Source organism: Rhinopithecus bieti, unplaced genomic scaffold (genome assembly GCF_001698545.2).
Source record: "Rhinopithecus bieti isolate Rb0 unplaced genomic scaffold, ASM169854v2 scaffold_53422, whole genome shotgun sequence".
NCBI classification, from domain to species: Eukaryota; Metazoa; Chordata; class Mammalia; order Primates; family Cercopithecidae; genus Rhinopithecus; species Rhinopithecus bieti.
The window spans coordinates 1-8,823 of record NW_016821178.1 but is presented as its reverse complement, the minus strand read 5'-3'; positions in this window follow the sequence as shown (position 1 = coordinate 8,823).

Below are 8,823 nucleotides of genomic sequence, written 5' to 3'. Positions count from 1 at the left end.
GAATATATGAAGTTCCCTACCATCACATTGTCAATTTAACAGGGATAGATTATTTGCAGGAAGTGTGTGTGTGTGTGTGTGTGTGTGTGTGTGTGTGTGTGTGTGTGTGTGTTCTGTACAGTAAAGTGAGCTTGATCCTTGCCCTGAAGGAGGTAAGATTCTGTATAGAAAGGAGGGGCATGAATGCATTTTTCCTTCATTTATGCATTCACACAATTTTTTTCTTATGTATAGCTCACTTGTAAAGGCTTTAATAATTATCCTAGCAAGTTGCTAAACTTTTTGTACCTTGGTTTTCTCATATGTGAAGGCTGTCTGCACTTAAAATCTAGCTTTCTGAGTTCAGGTCTTGCTGGAGCAAAGTCAGGTTTTCCTACTAAAATATAAGCTCCATGGAAGCAGAAATATATTCATTTTATTCACTGCTGTATCCCCAGTGCCACAGGAGACTGCCTGATTCAAGAAGTATTTGCTGAGTAAATAAATGACATAATATGTGTATAGCATATGACATCTAGAAAGCTCAGAAAATGGCCCTGTTTTCATCTTTCTCTTCTTCCTTGCTCACTCTTCCTTCTCTGCTCTGTTCCTTTACCTCTCTCTTCTCACCCTCCTCCTCCATTATCTTCCTCTTGGTTTTGGGAAGAAGAGGAAAACCACCCTCTCTCCCTGCCCAGTGATTTATTGTTGGCTTGCCCAGCATATGTAAACCACATTTATTTCTTTTCATATTATGAAATCAGAGGATTATAGTGCTATGGGACCTCAGTTCAGTTCTTCCTTTGAAAGGATATCTATATTTAGGGAGGTCATTGGTGAGTATCACAGCTGTTCCTTGGTTTGGATACTATTTGCCTCAGCTCTGGAAAAATAAAAAAATTACCCTGAGAATTGAGACGGTGAGCAGGCTAAATTTTAAATCACTGCAGCTCAAAATGGAATACTCATAGTTCCTTACTGATTCACTCATCCATCCATCCATCCATCCATCCATCCATCCATCCATCCGTCCATCCCTCCATCCTTCCATGCGTCCATTACTCACTCACTCACTCACTCACTCACTCACTCACTCACTCACTCACTCACTGGTTTATTTATTCTTCCACCCAATAGGTATGTTAATCAGCAATGTGCTCAATCTTGTGCAAGGAATAGGGAGTACCATGGTAACCAAAAACGATAAAGGTTCTTCCCCCACTTCTTGATAGCCTATAAATTACCTGCACAGTGTAGTGTAAAACTGTATACCAGGAAGATGTTACATCTTTTTCCTGCTGAATTTTCTACTTCTTGATAGCCTATAAATTACCTACACTGTGCAGTGCAGGTAATATACAGTTTAACTCAATAGTAAGCAGCTGACATGTTAATTCTATTGTAAAGTAGATGGGCCACATTTTTTCATGTTGTTGCAAATAGCAGTATTTTCTTCTTTATTAGGGCCAAATAATATTAACATATATTTGAATATACATGAAATATTTCATAAAAATTAAACATTTTCTTCATCCATTCATTCATGGATGGCCATTGAGGTTGCTACCATGACTTGGCTATTGTAAATAATGCTGCAATGAACATGGAAGTGTAGATATCTCTTTGAGATTCTGATTTCATTTGTTTTAGACATATACTCAGAAGAGAATTGCAAACTTTTATGGTAGTTCTACTTTTTATTTCTTAAAGAACCTCCATACTGTTTTCTATAGTGGCTGTACCAATTTATATTCCCAACAACAGTATACCAGGGCTTTCTTTTCTCCACATCCATGCCAACACTTGTACTTTTTTCTGTTTTGGATAATAGCCAAAACAGATGTAACAGGTGTAAGGTGATAGTTCATTGTGGTTTTGATGTTTATTTCTCTGATGATTAGTGATGTTGAGCATCTTTTCATGTATCTCTGGGTCATTTGTGTATCTCCTTTAGTAAAATGTATATGCAGTTCCACAGCTCATTTAAAAATTATATATATGTATATATGGATGTGTGTATATATATATAATATGTGTATATATTACATATGTGTGTGTGTGGAGAGTTTCCTTATGTATCAAGCTATTGACCTTTCATCAAACATATGGTTTCTAAATATTTTCTCCTGTTCCAGAGGTAATTTGGTTGATTGCTTTCTTTTGATTTTGTTGATTGCTTCCTTTGCTGTGCAGAAGCTTTTTCATTTGATGCAGCACCACTTGTATTTGAGCTTTTGTTGCCTTTTAGTATCATATCAAAGCAATAATTGCCAAGACCAATATCAAGACACTGTTCCTCTATCTTTTCCTCTAGAGTTTCAGGCCTTATGACTACATTTTTAATCATTTCAAGATTATTTTTGTGAATGTTGTATGATCGTGGTCCAATTTCATTCTTCTGCATGTGGATATTCCGTTTTCCCAGCACTGTTTCTTGAAGAAACTGTTCTTTCCCCATCGTATATTTTTGGCACCCTTGTCAAAGATCAGTCGACCACACATAATAGGTTTATTTCTGGGTTTTTGATTCTATTCCATTTGGTTATATATCTGTTTTATGCCAATATCATATTGTTTAGATTAATGTAGTTTTGTAATATATTTTGAAATCAGGAACTGTGGTGTCTCCAGCTTTATTTTTCTTGCTCAGAATTGCTTTGGTTATTTGGGATCTTTTGTGGTTCCTTATAGAATTTAGGATTGTTTTCTATTTTTGTAAAAAAATGTAGAAAGAAAATGCCGCTGGAATTTTTATAGAGATGGCATTGAATCTATAGATAACTTTGGGTAGTGTGGGTACTTTAACAATAACAAGTCTTTCGATCTGCAAATTTGGAACCTTTTTGCATTTTTTTGTGTCTGCTTTAATTCATTTCATCTGTGTTTTATAGTTCTCACTGTATGAGTCTTTTACCATCTTGGTTAACTTTATTCCTAAGTATTATTTTCATACTATTGTAAATGGAATTGTTTTCTTAATTTCTTTTTTGAGTAGTTTATTGTTAGTGTATGGAAGCACTATTGATTTTTTATGTTGATTTTGTATCCTGCAACTATACCAAATTTGTTGTTTTCTGTTTGTTTTGTAAGTCTTTTGCTCCTCCCTTCCTCTCTTGCTATCTTCTTTTGTGATTTTGCTTTTGTAGCTACATACTTTGATTCTTTTCTCTTTATCTTTTTTGTATCTGAAACAGTTTTTTTTTCTTTTAGTTGCTATGAGGCTTGCATAAAACATCTTATAATTGTAACAGTCTATTTTAAGCTGATAACTACTTAACTTTAATTGCATATAAAAACTCTATACTTTGTCCCCCTGCCACAACTTTGTATAACTGGTGTCATAATTTACTTATTTTTCTACTGTGTATCCATTAACATTTTTTGGTAGCTATTGTTACTCTTAATACTTTTGCCCTTTAAATTTTATATGAGGGTATAAAAGTTAAAAACTGATTTAGGCACCACCATTAGAGTATTACATTATCCTATATTTTCTATATGTTTGCCCTTACCAGTGAAATTTATACTTTCATGTGCTTTTATTTTACTGTTAATCTTCCGTTTGTTTCAACTAAAGAAGCTTCCAGTACTTTTTTTATGGCAGGTCTCGAAGTGATAAACCTCAGTTTTTGTTTGTCAGGTAGTCTTTATCAATCCTTCTTTTTTAAAGAACAGTTTATCTTGGTATGGCATTCTTTTTTAGCTTTTTAAAAATACTTTGAATATATCATTTCACGGTCTCTTGGTCTGCAAGATTTCTGCTAAGGGATCCACTGATAGTCTCATGCAGATTTCCTTGTACAAAATGAGCCTCTTTTCTATTGCTGTTTTCAAAACTCTCTCTGTCTTTGATTTTTTATAATTTAATTTTAATGTGTCTTGTGTAGATCTGTTTAGGATTAGCCTATATGGAATTCTTTAGGCTTCATGAATCTGGATGCCCATTTCCCTCACCAGATGGAGGAAGTTTTTTGTCATAATTTATTTAAATAAAGTTTCCTTCTCTTTCTCTTCTTCTTTCGGGACTCTAATAATCCATAATTATTTTAGTTTGATAGTGTCCCAAAAGTCCCATAGATATTCTTCACTCTTTTCACTCTTTTGCTTTTTGTTCCTTTGACTGGATAATTTCAAATGACTTCTGTTTGAGTTCATTGATTAAACTCAAATACTTGATTGCATTTACAGTTGAAGTTCTCTATTAATTTTTTCAGTTCAGTCAGTGTATTATTTAGCTCCAGAATTTCTGTTTGGTTCCCTTTAATTATTTCTTTATCTTTGTTGAACTTCTCATTTTGCTTATGTATTGCTTTTCTGATTTTATTTAGTTGTCTGTGTTCTCTTGCAGTTCACTAAGCTCCTTTAGGACAACAATTTGGAATTCTTTGTCAGGCACCTGATATTCTCATTTCTTTAGATATTCATTTCTTTAGCATCTGTTACTGGAGATTTATTTTATTTCTATGGTAGTGTTGTATTTCCCTAATTCTTTATAATCCTTATAGTCTTGTGTTTGTGATTGTGCATTTGAAGAAGTAGTCACCTCTTTCAGTCTTTACAGTCTGGCATGGGAGGCCCTTTATTAGTCAGCCTGGCCAAAGATTCTGAGTGAGCTGTTTGTTGGAGACCACAGTGGGGCCCACTTCCAGGATCCACAGGTGAGTTGGCAGATGAACTTGGTGCCTGGGTCTATGGGTGGGTCTGCTGCTGGCCTCTGCAAGTGAACTTGCTGTCAGGGTCTTTGCGTGAACAAGTCTTCTGCTGAGGGCCACAGGCAGGCAAATGGGCCTAGTACTTGGACCCACAGGTGGTAGGGCTTGGTGCCGGAGTCTGCAGGTTGGTGGACCTATTGCTGGCATCTGCAGGTGGTCCTCTTCCTGGAGGGTATGGATACGTGGTCCTGCTGCCAGTGGCCAAGGACAGGTCTTCCACTGGGACTGCAAGTCAGCTATTGAGATCTGTGTGCTGATTGTTGAGAGGCCCTGCTTCTTTTTGTTTTTAGCTACTCTCAAGCAATCTAACTGTGTTGGCTCCCTCGGTGTTCTGGATGAGGCATGACAGAAGTAGGCATGTCAATTAGCATCCCTGAAAACCATTTTCCCACCCTTCCTGACACAGTAAACTGAGGCATCCATAATTGTGCCAGGTGATCTGTGATCCCTGGCCTTATCTGATTGGGCCAGTGATAGTTTATAGATACAGCTCAAGTCAATCTTTCTTTTTCTTTTTAGGAATTAAACTAAGAGACATGGGACTAAGGACAAAGAGTCTATAAGGTCATGCATGGTTGAACCCAATGTCTCCTGATGGTTCATAGCATGCAGAAAAAGGAGCCAGTGTATAAAGTAACCTGGTCAAGGGAAGAGAAATCAAAGTGTGATATAGCAGAGATGAGCAAACACATAACCCATAAGAGAAAGACTGACGGTCCCATAGAATTGCATTCTGCTTCTTAAAATTGGGTTTGTTGAGATTCTTCAATTTTATGATAAACCCTCATTGCTTAAGCTAACTTGTCTGAGTGTCAGTTTCTTAAAATCTAATAAAAGTTTGCTAAGATAAGAAAACAGATAGAAAAGAATTCTAAGACATGATTCTTGCCCTCAATCAGTTTGCTGTCTAATAAGAATAATATCAAAAATTGCAACAGCAATAGGTATCATTACTGAAATCATGCTATATCTGATTCATTGCTCAAATATCATATTTAAGCCTCATAATCCTCTGAAGTACATAGAACTATTTCTTTTCATTATATTGACAAAAAAGTGGGGCTTCGAGAGAATCAGTTACTTGCCTGCAGTCACACAGCCAGTACACGTTGAAATCTAGTATGCAAATTGGTAGTCTGCCTCAGAGCTCTCTCTCTTAACAACAGTGTGCTTGGCTGACTAGTTAGAGAAATAAGAAAAGTAGAATCACAGAGAATGAAGTGAGTGGCAAATGAATAAGAGGGACCTTATTATGCAGATTCAGAGAAGAGAAACATTTACTGTGGGCTGGTGATAAGCAGAGAAAGGCAGTTAAGTTTTCATGACCTGAAAGGATTGCATCAGTAAATTAATTTCACAATAATGGATTTAGATTTAGAATGGTTATTGATAGATAGAACTGAAGTTGATAGTTTTAAGGGAAATGTTTTGGTCATAGATACCTAGAACCTTAAAAATGCCCATAATGTTTAGCAAATTAATTCTACTTTGGGGAACACATTACGAGGAAATAATATTTTATCGATGCAGAAGATGCCCTACTGAAACCCAACTTGTAACACCAAAGAGTTAGAGAAAACCTGAATGTTCAACATGGGGGACTGGTTAAAGTATGTAACATCCACTTAATGATGAGCTATTGCCTCTCATCTTCAATCCCATCCTTCTATGTTTGGCTTTGTGATCCTGGGGATAAGACTGTGTACCCATTTTTCTGTGAAAAGTTGTGTCAGTAGGTGGGTGTGAAAAACAATGAGAAGCCTGGAGGAAAAGAAGAGTCTTGCTTCTTCCTCGTTGCTTGCTGTTGCTGTCAGAGTCACCCCAGCCAAAGGGTTAATTTCAGTAGCAGCTTCTGAATCTACTTTGCTGTTTTGCACTCTATCAGAACTAATCTCACTGGACTTCCTCAAGGATTCCACTAAACCATCCAGATCGTGCCTTATTTTCAGAAGTCTGGGTCTCTGCTATGCTGTGCCTACGTTTAGCCTTACAAATCAAGTTCAATGGTACCAACATCTTTCCTTTGTTCCCTGGTCATAGGTGTGGACATTGCTTCTCAAGTGGCTATCTTGGTGATAGCTCATTATGCCTTATATGTCTTTTCACTTTACTGTGATTGATCAATAAGCCATGTAGGATGATTCACATTGCAGAGAAAACTTTATCCTTCTCCTGCTGCTGGTGAGTTAGCAAATTTTGGGGTGGCAGTCAATGAGCTAGCCACCTCCAGGAGAGAGTAAAAGTAATTTTGACATGATACATAAGATTCTCCTCTACTGCCTGCTTAAGAATTCCTTATGTTACATTCTCTCTTGGTATTAGTTCGTTCTCGCATTGCTATAAATAACTACCTGAGATGGGTAATTTATAAAGAAAAGAGGTTTAATTGGCTCATGGTTCTGTAGGATGTACAGGTAACATGGCTGGGGAGGCCTCAGGAAACTTACAATCATAGCAGAAGGTGAAGGGGAAGCAAGCATGTCTTACACGGCTGGAGTAGGAGGAAGAGAGAGTGAAGCGGGAGACGCTACACACTTTGAAACGACCAGATCTCATGAGAACTCACTTGCTATCACGACAACAGCAAGGGGGAGATCCACTCCCATGATCCAATTGCCTCCCACCAGGCCCCACCTCCAACATTGGAGATTACAATTCAACATGAGATTAGGGCGGAAGATAAATCCAAACCACATCACTCTCTTGAAATAACTGGTGTGCTATCTGTCTCTAGCCTGGACCCTGACTGATAGAGACAGCTATGCAAAAATACATGTAACATGTGGCAACATTTACTTTCTAATATTAAATGGGTAAAAATAGGAAGTAAAACTGTAAGAACAATATGACTGGAAGCTTGTTTGTAGTGTGTAGGAAAAAAAGAATAAAAACAAATGTAAAAAAAGTGACCAGTGGCAGCCTCCAATAATCAGTAAACACATCCACAAGTTAGAAAGTCCCCAAGATGCTACTTGGCTAAATCCTTCTCCTGCTGTATCTCACAAGAAGCCAGCTTGTCTGGATTGAGACACTTCTTAATTTTTTTTCCACTGGGTCTTTTCCTTTCCTTGCCTGCCCCTTTTGGAGACCTCGTAGGGTCCTGGGTATCATCTACAACACAAAGAAAGTTGGGGAGGCTCCCTTTGATGTGGGCATGGTCAGGGACAGAATCGCTTTAGGAAGACAGCCTGATGGATCTGGGGCCCCATTTCTATGGCAACAAAGCTGCAAGGCCGGAAAGTCTGATTTTGTTTTGGGATGTGGCAGCTGCTAATTATAGGCAGCTCCATGTTCCTTTGCTGTTCCCTAGAATGGTCTCTATTTGTTGTCGAGGTTTATTTACGTTCTGTTTTAGACTTCAGTCCTCCTACCCATCTTGCACTTTACCCTTAAATATGTGAGTGAGAGAGAGAGAGAAAGAAATCTTTGTTGTATTTAGCGCTGTGTTGTTGTATTTAGCGCTTTACTGGTTGTTATGGAAACCAAAAGCCAGATTTGAGCAGAAGGGTCCAAGGTATCCCTTAGTCCAGCTGTGAAGCAGAGGAAACAATTTTGGGCCCCAGGAATGACGAGGAGAGATGAGAGGAAGAGCATAAAGGAGTGGAAGGGGGTGAGGATGTGGGAAGAAGATGAGTTTGACGGGGCCCACTAAGGCTGATTCATCAGAAGACGTACATGTACTTGAGTTGGCCAGGGGCCTCTCTTAGCAACTGGCACATCTTCAGTGAAGATTCTCTGTGCTGCACTCTCTGCTTCCTTCTTTCCTAAAGTTCGATCTGCAAACTTGTCTGCTTGGAAGGCTGACCCCGCCTTTGGGGCCCTGGTGAGTCCTCAGGAGGAAAACCTGGCAGACCTTCCACAGGCTCCCTCCTGGGACTGATGCATACACAGGCAGTGAGGGAGGTAGTAGCCTTCCTTCCTCATCTCAGTCTAAGTCACTTCTGTCCAGTATGGTAGCCAACTAGCCACATATGGCTATTTAAATAAACTAACACAAAATACAAAATACTGCCTTTTCTCTGTACTTTGTGCTCAGTGTTTCTGTAAACCTAAAACTGCTCTAAAAAGTGAAGTCTGGAATCAACCCAAATGTCCATCTGTGACAGACTGGATTAAGAAAATGTGGCACATA